General features: G+C 44.7%; 1 long non-coding RNA gene across 2 annotated transcripts in view; it reads left to right on the top strand.

Annotated features, from left to right (window-relative positions):
• Window positions 1-15,396, top strand: part of LOC115512155 — a 31,730-nt gene extending 16,334 nt beyond the window's left edge. Inside the window, exons 3-6 of one of the 2 annotated variants that reach the window (XR_003968294.1) lie at window positions 7,834-8,532; window positions 9,622-9,801; window positions 12,219-12,339; window positions 14,660-15,396. This is a non-coding gene — a long non-coding RNA (uncharacterized LOC115512155). The remainder of the gene's footprint in view (window positions 1-7,833; window positions 8,533-9,621; window positions 9,802-12,218; window positions 12,340-14,659) is intronic. The other variant, XR_003968292.1, reaches the window with a different exon arrangement.
• Window positions 15,397-17,223: the final 1,827 nt, after the last annotated feature.

Raw genomic sequence — 17,223 nt, 5'->3', positions numbered from 1 at the left:
GCTGTGCAGAAGCTTTTTATCTTCATAAGGTCCCAGTAATTCACTTTTGCTTTTAATTCCCTTGCCTTTGGGGATGTGTCGAGTAAGAGATTGCTACAGCTGAGGTCAGAGAGGTCTTTTCCTGCTTTCTCCTCTAAGGTTTTGATGGTTTCCTGTCTCACATTTAGGTCCTTTATCCATTTTGAATTTATTTTTGTAAATGGTGTGAGAAAGTGGTCTAGTTTCAACCTTCTGCATGTTGCTGTCCAGTTCTCCCAGCACCATTTGTTAAAGAGGCTGTCTTTTTTCCATTGGATGTTCTTTCCTGCTTTGTCAAAGATGAGTTGGCCATACGTTTGTGGGTCTAGTTCTGGGGTTTCTATTCTATTCCATTGGTCTGTGTGTCTGTTTTTGTGCCAATACCATGCTGTCTTGATGATGACAGCTTTGTAGTAGAGGCTAAAGTCTGGGATTGTGATGCCTCCTGCTTTGGTCTTCTTCTTCAAAATTCCTTTGGCTATTCGGGGCCTTTTGTGGTTCCATATGAATTTTAGGATTGCTTGTTCTAATTTCGAGAAGAATGCTGGTGCAATTTTGATTGGGATTGCATTGAATGTGTAGATAGCTTTGGGTAGTATTGACATTTTGACAATATTTATTTTTCCAATCCATGAGCAGGGAATGTCTTTCCATTTCTTTAAATCTTCTTCAATTACCTTCATTTTAACCTCTATTTGAAGAGAAAGAGAAAGAGAATGTGTGAGTGGGAGAGGAACAGAGGGAGATGGAGACAGAATCCGAAGCAGGCTCCAGGCTCTGAGCTGTCAGCACAGAGCCCAACGCGGGGCTCCAACTCACGAACCGTGAGATCATGACCTGAGCCGAAGTTGGATGCTCAACCGACTGAGTCATCCAGAGGCCCCAACCCTGGGTCTTTTAAACTGATCTATGATGATACAGAGATTCACATTCATTCATTTTTTTGTATACTTTTTTATTGGTGTGTAATAGCCATTCGATAAGATTCACAAATCTTAAAGGTACAGCTCAGGGAATTTTTTACAAAGTGATCTTATCTGTGTAATCATGACTTTGCTTAAAAAAGATACATAGACCATTACTAGGACCTAGAAGCCCTCCTTATATGCCCTGTCATGATCATTCATTTCAATTATGGAATAGAATTCCATTGCATAAATAGACTATGATTTTAAAATCCATTTTTTCCTTCTTATTTTTTTAAAGTTTATTTATTTTTCAGAGAGAGAGAAGGAGAGACTGCACAAGCATGGAGGGACAGAGAGGGAGAGAGACAGAGAATCCCAAGCAGGCAGTGCACTGTCAGTGCAGAGCCCGATACGGGGCTCGAACCTACGAAACTAGGAGATCATGACTTGAGCCAAAGTCAAGAATTGGACTCTTAACCAACTACCCAGGCATCCCTAAAATCCATTTTCTTAATTGATGGAACATTTTAGTTGTTTACACTTTTTGTCCTAATAAACAATGCTGCTGTGAACATCTGGGTCCACGTGTCCTTGGGCATATGGCGAGAATTGGTCTCTGGTCTACACCCAGGCACCATCTTGCTGAGGGTGGGGCTGCATCCCTCTAGCTTACCTAGATGTTGCTCAGTTACTCTCCAGAGCTGCCCAATGCCCACTCCACCACAGTGTGTGAAGTTCCCTTCCTTCATGTCCTCACAGCACTTGGAATTGTATTTCCTAATCTAAAGGGTGAAGTGGTTTCTCATGATTTTGATATGCATTTCCCTGATTGCAAAAGAGGTAGAGCATCTTTTGGTATTTGTATGGGCCATTCAGGTTTCCTCTTCTGTAAATTGCTTCTTCATATCCTTTGCCAGTTTTTTGTTGAGCTGTTTGTCTTTTTCTTATTGATTTATACTAGTCCTATACATAATCTGGATCCTACTCCCATGTCAGTGACACATCAGGGTATGGTGGTTTGTTTCGATCTTCAAAAAAAGGGAGAGGATTGGTTTCATAAGCTCTAGACCACTGAGCGATATAAATTCCTAGCAATATTCTAAAATGTCATTCAATGGATGGTTTGTAAATATTTAAAATGGGAAGTCTTGATCGTTGGGAGGGGCACAGTTATCTGAAAACCAGTCACACCAGACTGTCAATCTTGTCTTGGTAGAATTTCAACTGTCAACCACTACCGTTTGGGTGACAATCATAAATTATGAGTTGCAAAGTGTTTTCACATACATCATCTCATGACAACCCAAGACCAATATTGCCACTGTCCTCATTTTACAGACCAGAAGAGGGAGGTTCTAAGTCCCTTAGCAGTAATGATTCAGGAATGACCCTGGCCTGGCAGACCAGGGGAGTGCTGAGATTCTTGTGCTGGGATTTCAGCAAGGTCTTTGGCCTTGGCCTTGTCAACATGTGAAGAACCTGGGGCTGAATCATCCACATTAGATGAGTCATTGCCATGCCGTGTGAGTGTCAGGTCCCTGGCGTGTGAGTGTCAGGGAATTTTCTGAAGGCCTACACCTGGTCTCTGTTCTGAGCCTATTCAACAAGCTCATCGGTGCCTTTAAAAGGGCAAAGACAGCATATGAATTATATTTGTAAATGGCTTGAAGCTGAATTAGGATGCACAATTCTTAACAGATGGGCCGATTTGAACCAAATGCAGATTAGTAGAGGCATCTAGAAAGAGGATTGTCTTCCTCCACCCCTCTCTGATTTCAAAGACCTCACTAGGGAGGAAGTGAGAGGGATAGTCCCAAGGGCTCCAAGAGGAGCATGGGCATCCTCTTGGGGTGGGATGGAGAAGCAGAGGTCAGAGGCTAGGTCTAAACCCAAGAAGAGTTCATGCAGGCTGAGTCTCAAGGGCAGGAGCAGTGCCAGAAAGGGCTTCTGGGGCCTACAGCTAGGAGGGGATGGGGGCAGTTGGAGAAGGGTGGGAGCAGGGCTGGGAGGGAGGGAGGAGACTGGGTGGGTCACTGCCCCAACCTGGTAGCAACCAGTGTGAGTGGCAGAGGAGGAAAGGCCGAGGGCCCTGGGCTCTCTTACAGGTATAAGGCGAGGGTGGGCAGGTCTTAGAATAAAAAACAAACACATTGGCTGGGTGTCATATCCAAACAGGAATGAGCTCTATCCAGGAGGCCACTTGTCTGGGACACTGTGAGAAAGACCCACAGATCCAGAACACTCTAGTTGTTTCCCCTCTGGATACTCTGGTTCCGTGTTGGAGGGGTAGGTAAGGTCACAGGGCAGAAAGGGAGGTGACATGAGGGGTGTAGCTGCAAGGGGAAGGCAAGCCAAAGGAAGCCACAGGAAGGTTCCACATTTTGTATTTTTTCTGACAATTTATTTTCTTACTTGCAACCATCAGTCCCTGAACATTTCAAAGTAATTTCAAAAGTTTCTTTAAATGTTCCTCTCGGAGAGAGGGAGAAGTTTTTTTTCTTGAGAAGTGTTAACAGTCAGGACTAATTTTCTTTCACTTTTGTTCCTCACATCACCAAAGTGATACGCATTCCTTGTCATTTTTGGAAAATACAGTGAATATTTGGAAAATGCAGAAAACAAAATTTCCCATACTGCTATTTACAAAAGACTGCTATTCACAATATTGTAGTATAACATAGTCTATTTCCAGGCTTACATACGCCTGTAGAGAGACCTTTGTTTGTGTTGCCGAATTGGGATTGTATTGTATGTTTTGTAATCTGATTTTTGCACTTAACTATTTATCATGAACATTTCCCCGTCTTCTTCAACCACATAATTTGTAGTGGTCGTGTACATTCCATTGAATGAATGTCTCATAATTTATTGAACAGACCCCTTGTTAAGTCAGACATGCCTTACTATAAATCTTGAGAGGTAATCTGGACATTAATCTAGACAAACAAGCTGAAACGCTTCAGCTCTGCCCTTAGGAAATGACTGTGAGAAGCTTAAAGCCACCTGTAGGTTGGAGCGGTCCCCTGAGGCAGTCCCACGCAGGTGTGCTTGGGACAGTGTCCCAGTGAAGGCCTTCAAGCTGTCAGAGGGAGCTGTCCCCCTGGGCCCCAAACAAGCAAGCTGAGTGTTGGGAAGCACAGGCCCTGCTCCATAGCTGGCTGCCCTGTCAGGACTGTAAGCCTCCATGCAGGCCTCAGGAACCTGTCCACTCGGACCCAGGAGAATCCCAAGCCTCCCGGCAATTGTCCCTGGACCCTTGTCCCTGTTCGGCCCTCCATGGCCCCTAAATGCGCCATTGTCTCCTCTAGCACGCACCTCCTGCTCTGCTGTGATCGGCAGATTCCACACCTTCTCTGCATGTTCCCTCCATCTCTGTGTTGACTGACACCAGACTATTCCCCCAGGACATCACTTCCCTGGGAGGCCTCCCCTATTGCCATTTCCAAATTATTTCTCTTTTCCTTTCTGTAAAAACCACAGCTCACCTGAAGCCTGTGCTATCCAGCGATCCCACAGGCTGCTTTTCCCCATTGTTCTTTACCAACCTCCCATCCTTCCCACTCTTCACTACAAACTCCAGCTCTGGCTCACTGATGTCCCCTCAAACTCTGCTCCTGCCCTGATTTGCAGTGACTTTCATATCCACATGGAGGAGCCCACAAAGCCACGACTACTGGGTTCCTGTATTATTTCCTAGGGCTGCTGTAAAACGTACCCCACCCTGGCTGGCTGAAAAGGACAGAAAATTATTCTCTCATGGTTCTGGAGGACTCCCGGTGACAGCCAGCTCCTGGTGGTGCCAGACATTCCTGGGCTTGTAGCTATGAACTCCAATCTCTTCACATAGCCTTTTCCTAGGTGTCTCTGTCTTGTCTTCTTCTTTGTTATAAGGACACTTAAATTGGATTCAGGACCACTCAGATAATCCAGGATCCTTAACTTAATTACATGTGCAAAGACCTTTTCCAAGCAAGGTCACATTCACAGTTTCTAGGGCCTGAAGATGTCTTTTGGGGGCTACCACTCAACCTTATCATGTTCCCACTTGAACTATTCTAGTATTACGGTCACACAATAGACTTTGTCATATAGAAGCATCTCTGCCACCTCTAAAATATCCATCTCAAACGTCCTCCTCTCCGACCACTATCTTCCAGCTCCCAGCTCTCCTACATGGCCTAGGACCCCACCCCAAGAGCTTGGATTCATTGATGACTTCCTTACCTTTGCCTCACCCATAACCCCTTCCCTCATGGCTGCCCCGCTTAGATCATAAGATCCATCATTATAACCTCTCCCTGGCAGACTTCCTCGACTTCCATGCTCCTCTCCTCTCTAAGTCAAAACCTTTGTGACAAAACACCAACCTTATATTGACCCTCTACATGCCTGCCCTTGAGCAGCTGATGGGAAAAATAACTACATAATCAGGCTGGCTAGTTTTAGCTTAGTTTTTTGGGTTTTTTTTTTTAATGTTTCTTTATTTATATTGAGAGAGAGACACACACAGAGACAGAGACAGACACAGAGAGAGGAATAGAGAGAATCCCAAGCAAGCTCCATGCTCAGCGTGGAGCCCAGTGCGGGGCTTGGTCCCACAAACAATGAGATCATGACCTGAGCTGAAATCAAGAGTCAGACGCTTAACCGACTGAGCCGCCCAGGCGCTCCCATGAGTTTAAACTCATGGCCCTACACTTCCATGGGCACTACTTAGCTACCCTATTGGTTTCCATCAAGAGTTTACTTTCTCCAGGGGGCAATGTCATCCTTTTCCTCTCTCCTCATGCTTCCCATATGATCTCCTCCTCCTCTAATATTAGCTGATGCCCTGTTTCATACTTAGAGTTGCAGAGAAAGCAGACACCATCAGAGGGGAGCCCAATTCTCTTCCTATCCCAAACCTACAAATGTACCCACATCTACACCTGTATTGCTCTTATCAAAACCACCCTTTCACCTGAACTCACTCCAGAATGAAGGCTCGTGAGAGTGGCAACCTTTTTTGGATCATGCAGTGCTTTATGGCGGGTGCCCAATACAGTGCCTGACACGTGGTAAGCACTAAATGTTTGTTGAATGGCAAAGAACTTCCTTTCTCCACTTATCTCTCCTTCTCTTACACCATTAATCTCTTCTCTATTGGTGACTCACATTAACATACAGATATGGGCTGGAACACCCATCATTTAAAAACATAGTCTTTCCTTGACCCCACAGTCCTTCAGCTTCTTCCCCCTTTCTCTCTTCTGCTGTGTAACAAAACTTCTCCACAGAGAACAGCACATTATTATCTCTACTTCGTCACCTACTGTTAATTCTTCAATTCCCTCCAGTCTGGCTTCTGGCCCCGTCACTCCTCTGAAACTCCTCTCATCAAGGTCATCAATGACTGCCATGTTGTCAAATCCAACTTCATCTATTGTAATGGTCCTTCAAGGTGCAACACAACTCTCCACTCCTTTTCCTTGAGTCACTCTCCTCCTGATCCAATACCCTCTAAATTTTCTTCCTATCCCACAAAACATTTCTAACTAGTCTCCTGCTTCACTGACTCACTTTACTCACTCTCTCCCTGATCTCTACATACGTCCTCTTATTCTTCTCTGTCAATCATTTCCCTATGAATTTTCATCCATGGCTTTAAACACCATCCATTTGCTGATGACTTCCAAATTTATTCTTTGATTGGAATATACCTGACCTCCAAACTCCCACACCCATCCCAGTACCAGCTTGGTACCTCCTTCAGATATTTCAGGAGCATCTCAAATAGAACATTTCCCAGATGTTACCCTTGATTCCTACCGCTTCTGCCCAACCTGTTTCCTCCATCAGGCCCTAGAAAATGGTACCACCATCTTGCTTGTAATTCAAGCCCAACAACTAATATCATCCTTGTGGGAGTGTTTCTGGAGGTAAAGTTTTAGAACAGGAAATGCTGAGTCAAATGGCTTGTGCCATTTCTTAAACACGTAGAGATCTTTGACATGCATTCGTCATAAATAATAAATGAGGCTTTGAAGCTCCTGACTTTACCATCTCTGGAATAAATTACAGGGCTTTTTTTTTTTTTTTTTTTTTTTTTAAGTAGGTAGTTTCCTTTACCCAGAAACCTTCCTCCTCTGAGGCATTAGTTGAATCAGCTAGGTTCTTAGGTGCCAGCTATGGTCACCAACTCTGCCTGATTCAGGTAGAAACAATGTATTGAAAGAGTACTTGGTAGTTCACAGAGCCACTGGGAAGAATGAAAAACTGAGAATAAAGGGAGCCCCAAGGCCAGAACTCAACTAAAATCACAGCCCTCACTGGCTGTGAAGATTCTGCCCACACCAGACTCTGGACATGGTCACTGCTCTGTTGCCATCATTGTCACTGTCTGAAAGCCGGTCTCCTTATCCCTGACTCTTTGCTTCACAAACTCAAGTTTCAAAGCGCTGAGTAGATGGATCTGCTCGGCTGAGTCCCGGCTCCTATGTCCTGACTTCCCAGGAGCTGGAGAAGGGCATGTGGGCCATTGCAACAGCCTCCACCAAGACTCATCATGTGTCACCTTCTGGGAAGCCTCCAAGATGACCAATGCCCATGGCATTGGTGCTGAGGGCTTTCCCAGATCTCGTCACTTTCCAACAGAGATGCCACCAGCCACAGCAGCTATATTACAGACTCTGGGACTTTGCAAAGGGAATGTGGCTTGGAAGGTGGCAGGGCAACATATAGAATAAGGTTTAGTTTTTGTCATTCTAAAGTTCTGGCCAATAGTCCATCTCCATCCCTCTGTCTGTCTGTCCTGCTAGCCAGCTCTGCATTTGGGGTGTCAGTGGCTCTTAATATTCATGCTGGGCCTCTCCTTCAATGTAGTAATAGTGAACATGTTGTTAATATTTTGTCTTTCTTTTTTTATCAGAAGGCTGAGAGCTCTTTGCAAACATGAATATGTGACAAGACATCAGTGCACGGTTGTAAGTAAATCAGCAGGAACTTTCTCAGCTGGATTCTTCCTTGTTTTCTCCCTCTGCCCATCGAGAACGGGGGGGAAGGGACTGGACTCCCCTTTCTTTCAAGCATTACCTTACCACCTGACTGCCACCCCTGGCACTTACAGTGGAAACTTGCCTCTTCCATTCCTCACTAGATAAATAATCTACTTTCATTTTGGCGACTCGTCCAGTATTTTTTTTCCATGAGGCGGGGTGATGAGCCTTGCCCTGGTTTCGGAGGTCTCGTGTTCACCAGCAGCAAGCCAGGCCTCCTGTTTGCCCCTGTTGTTTTGCCAAGGAGAGGAAACCAAGGCAACGAGTTAGCTAAGGTGGCCAAAATGCTGAAGTTGTTGCTCCCAAAGTGTCATCTATGAGCCACCCAGCATCAGCAACGTCTTGAAGTATGTGTTCAGAATAACTCCATCCTCAACTCCTGACCAGTCTCCCCACCGAACCTCCCCACCCAATCGGTGTCTTTGGCAGAAGAGCCCAAGAAGCTGCATTTTTACCAGGTTCCCAGAGGACAGTTGTACATTCTAACCTGAAAACCACTGGCCCAGACTGTCCGTAGCAATCAGGCCACCAACAGGACTTGAAGTCACAGACCTCCATCCCTACCCCTCGTGGTAAGTAAGGATGATGAATCCGATGGGCAGCAGATGAACACTCTGGAACATTTCCTATCTATTTCAAAGTGTTTGCTATTTCAATCATCTATTACAAGCAAAATCCATGCTGGAAAATATTCAGAAACCTCTCAGCTTAAAAATTATATTAGCCCTATGATTTTTCCTGTCTTCTAAAATGAAGGTGCACATTGATGGAGTTAGAGGGTCTTCTGGCTCCAATTTCCTGCAATATATCAAGTGAGTGAATTTGGCCATGATCATTTCCCGGGCATAGCTCAAAAAAATTTTTTTTAAATTGTTTTTAATGTTTATTCACTTTTAAGAGACAGAGAGAGACAGAGCATGAGCAGGGGAGGGGTAGAGAGAGAGGGGACACAGAATCTGAAGCAGGCTCCAGGCTCTGAGCTGTCAGCACAGAGCCCAGCAAGGGGCTTAAACCCACAAACCATGAGATCATGACCCGAGCCAAAATTGGACGCTCACTGAACTGAGTCACCCAGGTGCCCCCCAAATTTTTAAACATACAAAAAATAAACTAACAGACACCCACATACCAAATACTAATACTGAATACATTTTAACATTTTGTAAAATTTCCTTCATACATTTTTGTTAAAGAAAGTAATCTTTATAAATACAGCTGGAGTCCCCACTGCCATTTCATTTATCTCCTTCCCTTCCTTCCTTCCCTCCCAGAAGTAAGGATCCTGGAAGTGGAATGTGTCCTTCACCCATGGTTTTATAACTTAAAAATATCCATTTCTGTATAATGTGTATACATATACACAACATGACTATATATATATATATATATATATATGTATATATATATACTAGTTATAAAACTACAGCTCTCTATATATAGACAGAGAAAGAGAATAATAGAAATGCTATATATATATATGGCATATATATATGCCATATATATATATATGCTATATATATAGCATATATACACACATACACACCGTATGGTTTGCTATTCTTTTTTAGGTATGGAAAGCCTTTTGTACCTTTTTTGTTTCACATTAACATTTCCAAATACATCTCTATTAATACATGTATATCTACTTTGTCCATTCTCAGGTGATACATGGTATTCCAATGTGTGACTGTTGCCACAACTGATGTAGCCATCTATCCACTACTTGCTGACGCTTCTCCAATTTCCATTTCCACAATTGAGATGATAGCAGATTGCTTCCCCACGTCGTGGCGCCACCTACAGGCCCACCAGTGCTCACAGAGGCTTCTCATCCCCATTAGGTTTGCCAAGATTTTTTAGTCTTTTAACATTTTTGCCAATCTGTAGGTACAAAAGGCTGTCTCACTGTTCATTTGTATTTTTTTGTCTATTTATTTTTGAGAGACAGAAACAGCGTGAACAGGGGAGGGCAGAGAGAGAGAGAGGGAGACACAGAACCCGAAGCAGGCTCCAGGCTCTGAGCGGTCAGCACAGAGCCCCACGTGGGGCTCCAACTCACCAACCGTGAAATCATGACCTGAGCCAAAGTAGGCCACTTAACCAACTGAGCCACCCAGGCGCCCCTACTGTTAATTTGTACTGACTTGGGTTTTTTCCTTTTTTTTTTTTTAAGTTTATTTATTTATTTTGAAAGAAAGAAAAGCATGTTTGCAAGTGGGGAGGGGCAGAGAGAAAGGGAGACAGAGAATCCCAAACAAGCTCCATGCTGTCAGCTCAAAGCCTGACTTGGGGCTTGAACTCACAAACCCTGAGATCTTGACCTGAGCCGAAATCAAGAGTCGTATGCTTAACTAACTGAGCCACCCAGGCGTGCCTTATTTATGTATTTATTTATTTTTATGGCCATACCTATTTTCTCTTGTGCAGATTGCTAATTTCATACTCTGATCATTTTTCTATTGGATTGTCTTTGTCTTTTTTTTTTTTTAAAGATTTTATTTTTAAATAATCTCTACACCCAACATGGGGTTTGAGCTCAAAACCCTGAGATCAAGAATCTCATGCTCCATCCACTGAGCCAACCAGGCTACCTGTCTTTTCCTTATTGAATTGTAGAATTCTTTATTTTACTGGATTCAAATGCTTCATTGGTTATATGCATTGCAAATATCTTCCCCCAGTCTGTGACATGCAACACAGAAACTGTCAGAAAAAGAAAATGCTATCTTCTGCCCTGGGCTCTAGAATTTTGCTGATTCAGGAATAGTTTTTATATTAATTTCTTGACTTGTGATTCGCTTATTTTGCAGATAGTGTGAATTTCGACCTCACACCCACACTGGACACAAGCTTAGGATTTTTATTTCTCAGGAGACTTTTTTTTTTTAATCTGCCCAGGCCAGAGACAGTTTCCTCGCCTTACCTGGGCTGCTGGTTACCTAGAGGGGCTGCCCTCCAGGGCCCCTGCTTAATGCCAGGTCTGTTGTCCTGTGCATGCCCAGACACCTGTCCTGTCCCAGTTTGGTATCCCAGCTTGGGAATTAGACCCTGCTATATTCTTAGTTGATATTTTGGCTCCAATATCCCTCCGCCCTTAGCCACACCTCCTGTTACTACCTCGTTCACTACTGTGTTCCCTTTTTGTTCCTAGCATCTGGGGATTTCCCTCGTACTCCATCTGAGCTCAGATATGAATGTAATAAATTCATCTTATAGTTTAGCCAGCATTTCCATGGAGTTTCAGTTTAGAGGGTTGGCAGTGCTATATGGGGCTGACCTGTATCGGTTCACAAGAGCCAACTATTAAATTTTCAGGAGTTTTGAGCCAGTTGCTACACATTGCCATCGTTAATAATTAAGTTATAAAAACTCACAACTAAATAAATTATAATAAAAACAAGGCAATAAAAACTCAAAACTGAACACCTGCAAAATACCAATCTCTGTCTTGAACCTAGTTTCTTTCCCTTACGGTGCGTTCTGCATGCACTACACGGGATGTGCTTTTCTGAGCCACACATAGGAAAGAAAACAGAATGGAGATGGAAACTTCCTAGTAAATGTCCTCAGGGCAGGTCACCATATGGAATAGAACCAAATGCCAAGAAACACTCCCCTCCGATTCTCCTTCAGCACATGGCCAGCAAGAGAGGGAGGCCTTGGGGGTGACTTTGCACAGACAGGCTTGTGAATACAAGACACAACTGAAGGTTATTTTGTACTTCGAGACGTAGTGAGTCTTATCAAGTATCACTCTGGACAAATTTCTTTTCCTAGTTGGTAATCTAAAATTCCACGTATTCCAATTTCATGATAATTACAAAGGACACCTTTCTTTATTTCCCCCTGGTTCTCCAAGTATTGGTCAGAGAGAAGAGGAAAGGCAGGATTTTTCTTCCCTTGCCTTTAGTGTTTCTAAGTTTGCAGTGGTGAAAGGGTCAGCACTGACAGCCTGATATGGGGGGGAGGGCATTTTACATATCACATTCCGCTGCAGAAGAAGTGGCACAGCATTTGAAGTGGTCCACGGCTTACAATGTCCAAAGCTCTGCCTTTGTGTCAGATTAAAGATGAGGTCATGAAGAAGCATGACGATTTGACCTGAGAGTCACTACATTTCCTTATGGCAAAATACCAAGCAAATCTGGCATTTCTTTGCTAAAGATAAAAGCAAAATCTTAAGCCCTAGGCCATGAACTTTTTGAGGGGCTGGGACCATGCTCCTGGCACATACTCAGCACCCAAGAAATGTTTTTAGGGTGAAGGAAGGAAAGAACAACAGACAAGCTCAGAGGACTGAGTCTGGAACCCCATCCACATCAAGATGCTTAATTTGAACGCCCACTCCCAAGGAAGTGACTCATAGCTGCTGTCTGATGGTAAGTAAGAAAAATATGTGTTTCTATCAGCACATTACATAGAAGAGTAGTATTCATCACTGGGGCATGATGTGTGTTTTGATAAGTTTAATGTTGAACATAAATATACGGGCCATCTGTCATCTCGGACAGTCGGATGCTGGGCTCTCCTTGGCATCAAGGTTTGTCAGAGAACTTAGATTCCTTTCTTCATTGGTGTGGAGGCTCAGAAACGATTCCAAAAGCAGAAACTTCATCATTGAACCAACATTTACTGAGTGCCTACTGTGTGCAGTATGTACAATGAAAATACGCCCTAGGGGTACAAGGATGAAAGACAGAAGAATAAACACAGGGTTACAACACAAAACTGCCAGAGTCATAGGGGCCGGTGGTGGCACTGGGTCACTGAGGAGGGGCACATACCTCATGGCACAGGGTAGGGAGCATCTTCACAGAGGAGCTGACAGGTGAACTGATAGTTGAAAGAAAAGGTTCAGATTTGCTAGGGTTTCAAACTTAAAAGGCTCTCCTTCCCTCCTGACTTCATGTGGCCCCAGTCTTTGGCGAATGTTAGAGTCAGAGGGTGTGATGGTTAATTTTATGTGTCAATCTGGCTGGGCCTTGGCACCAATGGTACCCAGTTGTTTGGTCAAACACCAGTCTAGGAGGTTGCAGTGAAGGTTTTGTTTTGTTTTGTTTTAAGATGTGATTAACATTTAAATCAGCAGCCTTTAAATAAAGTGGGTTAATTTCCATAATTTGGGTGGGCCTCAGCTGATCAGTTGAAGGCCTTAAGAGAAAAGACAGGTCCCCCAAAGAGGATGGAATGCTTCCTCCAAATGGCAGTATAGAAATTCCACTTGAGTTTCCAGCCTTCAGACTCAAGGCTGCAATAGCAACTCCTGTCTGAGTTTCCAGCCTGCCGGTCTGTCCTACAACCTTCAGACTTGCAAACTCCCACAGTGGCATGTGCTAATTCCTTAAAATAAATCTCTTTAACTATATATACATCCTGGGGCATCTGGGTGGCTCAGTTGGTTAAGCATCCGACTTTGGCTCAGGTCATGATCTGGCAGTTCATGAGTTTGGGCCTCATGTTGGGCTCTGTGCTGATGGCTCGGAGCCTGGAGCCTGCTTTGGATTCCGTGTCTCCCTCTCTCTCTGCCCCTCCCCCTCTTACGCTCTGTCTCTCTGTCTCTCTCTCTCAAATAAAATAAACATTAAAAAAATAAACAATGTATATACATCCTATTCATTCTGTTTTTCTGGATAACCTCGACTAATACAGAGGACTATATATTTAAACCACAGGGTTAGTCGGCTGGGGCCCCAGCTGTATGCCTTCAGAAAGGGAACACAGAACACAGCCACCCTGGAAGAAATAAAACCCAGATTGCACACACCCTAATACCAGCTCTGCTTCTCTGTGTCTTTGCTCTGGTTAATTTATTAACTCTGGGGCATAACCAGATCCCAGCATATCCTGGCAGCTTTTGCTATATTTGGTCCTCAAGTGGCCCTTCCCCACCCATTGCCCTCACCACCCCCACCCCTCCTTTGGCTCAATCCCAACCCACTTTGTGGCAGCTCCCAGCAGCCCTGCCCGCAGTGTAGCCAGAGCAGCTGTTTGCATTTGCGTATTGTATACCCTCAGTCTCTCCAGGATTTCTTGGCAGGTAGACCTAGAGAGCACCCTGTTGTTTTACTTGCGTAAGTTTGCATTTTTAGTCTCAGGGAAATCTTTTTTTTTTTTTTTTTTTAATTTTTTTTCAACGTTTATTTATTTTTGGGACAGAGAGAGACAGAGCATGAACGGGGGAGGGGCAGAGAGAGAGGGAGACACAGAATCGGAAACAGGCTCCAGGCTCTGAGCCATCAGCCCAGAGCCCGACGCGGGGCTCGAACTCACGGACCGCGAGATCGTGACCTGGCTGAAGTCGGACGCTTAACCGACTGCGCCACCCAGGCGCCCCAAGTCTCAGGGAAATCTTAAGACACTAGGTGAGTGCCCTCCCAGTGACCAAGGGCACCGGGCCAGCCACTATTGAGGGTCCTGTCACAAAATGTTTTCATTAACTGTGATTCCCCACATCCTACTCCTGACTGGAGGGAATAAATTGAGTCTTTTGTCTTTGTATCTTCGGTGGCTGGCACAATGCTTCGAATATAATAGGTGCTCAATGAATGCTTGTTAACGTGTCAACAATAGGTGAGCATGAGTACTTAATATGCGTCAGAGACTAAGCATTATATATTATACATAATACATATATTTGCTCATTTAATCCTCAGAGCAGAATCTTAAATGATATGTGCTGCTATTATTCCCACTTTACAGATAAGGAAACTGAGGCACATAGAGTGAGATCATTTTACTAAAGGTGGAAGAGGCAGAATCCAGATTCAAACTCATCATGCTCCAGAGGCCACACTCGTAACAATACGCTATGCGTATGAACCCTATAAAGTCTAGAACAACTCTGATGATATTCGAGGTCATCTCTCTCCTGCCACATCTTCCCACAGTTTCCGAGATAAGAACAAGAAGAACTGGAACATCTGAGCACTGTTCTGGAAAGAGCTCTGACTGAGAGTGAGGAGACCCAGGCGCTAGCCCGATGCCTGACCTGTGACTCTGAGACTGGGCTTCCTTGTTTATAAAATAAAGGACTTGGACCAGCTGCCCTCTAGGTCCCTTATCGTCTGTACACTGTGGGAAGCTCTGCCAGCTCCTTTTGCCTCTCTGTCTACCAAGTCTTGATAGCCCGGCTTATCACTCAGTCCATGCTTGTTTCTCTGCCTTGAGTTCATTCACAATCCCTTTGGGGCAGTTTGCATGGCCCTTTGGGAGCGGCAAATCCCTCTGAGAATCCAAGGAGAGCAAAGGCTCATCCTTTCAGGAAAAAAAAAAAATGTACATTTTTATAACCACACACCTCACACATGACTTCAGGACGTTACAGACCCTGAAGCTGTCCATCCTTTAGGCCCCAGGATAAAATCTCCTGCACCAGACAACGAGCAGGAAGTAGCCCAAGTTGAAAACAGCACTGACAGAGGATGTGATCAGGGGGAAGGGTGAGCTCTGGCTGAGTGGGTGCTGGGTCTGGGGTGGGGGTGGTGGCAGGGGTGCCTGGCCCCATCCTGGTTTCCTACTCCATCCGGACAGGAAACCAAGCAGAAACCCTCTGCAGGGCTCTCCCGCGGGGCTGCGCCTCACTCTTCTCCCTGGGCCCCTCCTGGGGGCGGGTGGCAGGGACACCTGAGCTCTTCTTCAAGCCTTCACAGGCCCTTCCTGACCAATCTGCCTCATGGGGAAAATGACTGTGAAAACAAACAGCTCTCGAGTCCTCCGCAGCGCTCCTACCTGACGCACCTGGCCTTTTCCAAATGCTGCACAGCTTGCACCCTGCAAGTGTGGCTGCCTTCTCCATCTGTGGGTGCTCTCGCCTTTTCAGAGTCTCACTCAATTCGATACCTTAAGGTCCCTCAGGCCAAGAGATATCCGTAGAGATAAAACTCCAAGGAGCTCAAAGCTTTTAACCTAATTGCTTCTAAAAATACTTTTTGGAAAGCCATGCTGAAGTTCAATGCAATACTTTCAAAACAGACCCTAAGAAAAAGCTGTAGCCGAATCCCGCGAACACTGTAATCGGGCGATTGTTTGTCTCTTATGCTGGTTCTTTATCCGGGATTCTGTAACGCGTGGCTATAGCTCATGCTGCAGGGTTTATATGCTAACCAAGACTTCTTGCCCGTTGCTCCCAATAACGCAGCCTGTCAGCTCTTCAGCATTGTCCACTCTTTTGTCCTTGGGGGGACAGTTAACCCATCCTTCTGGAGCTGCAAAGCCTGCCTCTTTCATAGATTAAAGTACTGTTGTTTGCTATAGAAAAGAAAATGCACAGGAGGCCTAAGAAACTAATGTCAATATTAGGAGCTTAAAGACCTGTAAGTAAACAAGGGGGCTGGGTTCCATTTGTGTGTTTGCTTTGAGTTGCTTGCTCTGAGATGTTTCTACCTGTGTGTTTGCTGAGGAATATTTACTATTTTCTTCAAAACAGACCATGAAAGTGTCTCTAAGTTTTTAAAAGCATAAGTATCTGGGCAAAGCTGTTTGTGTGGATGAGATGTGTTTTCAGTGATATTCTAGCACCAACAAAGTGAGGGATAAGGACATGGGGCATGATTTGGGGGAGCACTGAGTGGCCACTCACTGTCTTACAAAACAGAGCATTTATACTTTTGTCCCACCAAACACAAGATTCAGGTGCAAATATATTGGTTTCGGATTCAGCAATGCCTGCATGCATCTCATTCTGGGAAAACACAATTCGGGCAAAATCGATTGTTGAATAAATAGGCTTTGCTAGGATGATGTTATTACACTAAACAACGTCTTTGAAAAAAACAGCTCCTTTCCCGTTTATTTTTAATGCCGCAGTCAGCCTGTCTGCGACAAGCTGTGGCCGAGTTACAGGCTGTTTGTGGACATAAGTGTGGAGTTTCTTTTGCTTTTTAAAAATGTACCCTTCTTGGGGCGCCTGCGTGGCGCAGTCGGTTAAGCGTCCGACTTCAGCCAGGTCACGATCTCGCGGTCCGGGAGTTCGAGCCCCGCGTCGGGCTCTGGGCTGATGGCTCGGAGCCTGGAGCCTGTTTCTGAGATTCTGTGTCTCCCTCTCTCTCTGCCCCTCCCCCGTTCATGCTCTGTCTCTCTCTGTCCCAAGAATAAATAAAAGTTGAAAAAAAATTTAAAAATTAAAAAAAAAATGTACCCTTCTTTTCTTAGTCCTCTGGGTAGAACGGGTGCCTCTTTTGTTCTTTGCTACTCAGCTTCAGCAAGTGGCTCCTTTGAGTAGCCTAGGGAATGAGTGCCCTCTTCTGGAAAATCCACTAATTACA

Source organism: Lynx canadensis, chromosome B1 (genome assembly GCF_007474595.2).
Source record: "Lynx canadensis isolate LIC74 chromosome B1, mLynCan4.pri.v2, whole genome shotgun sequence".
NCBI classification, from domain to species: Eukaryota; Metazoa; Chordata; class Mammalia; order Carnivora; family Felidae; genus Lynx; species Lynx canadensis.
The sequence above is the reverse complement of the archived record's forward strand: the minus strand, read 5'-3'. Positions and strand labels throughout refer to the sequence as shown.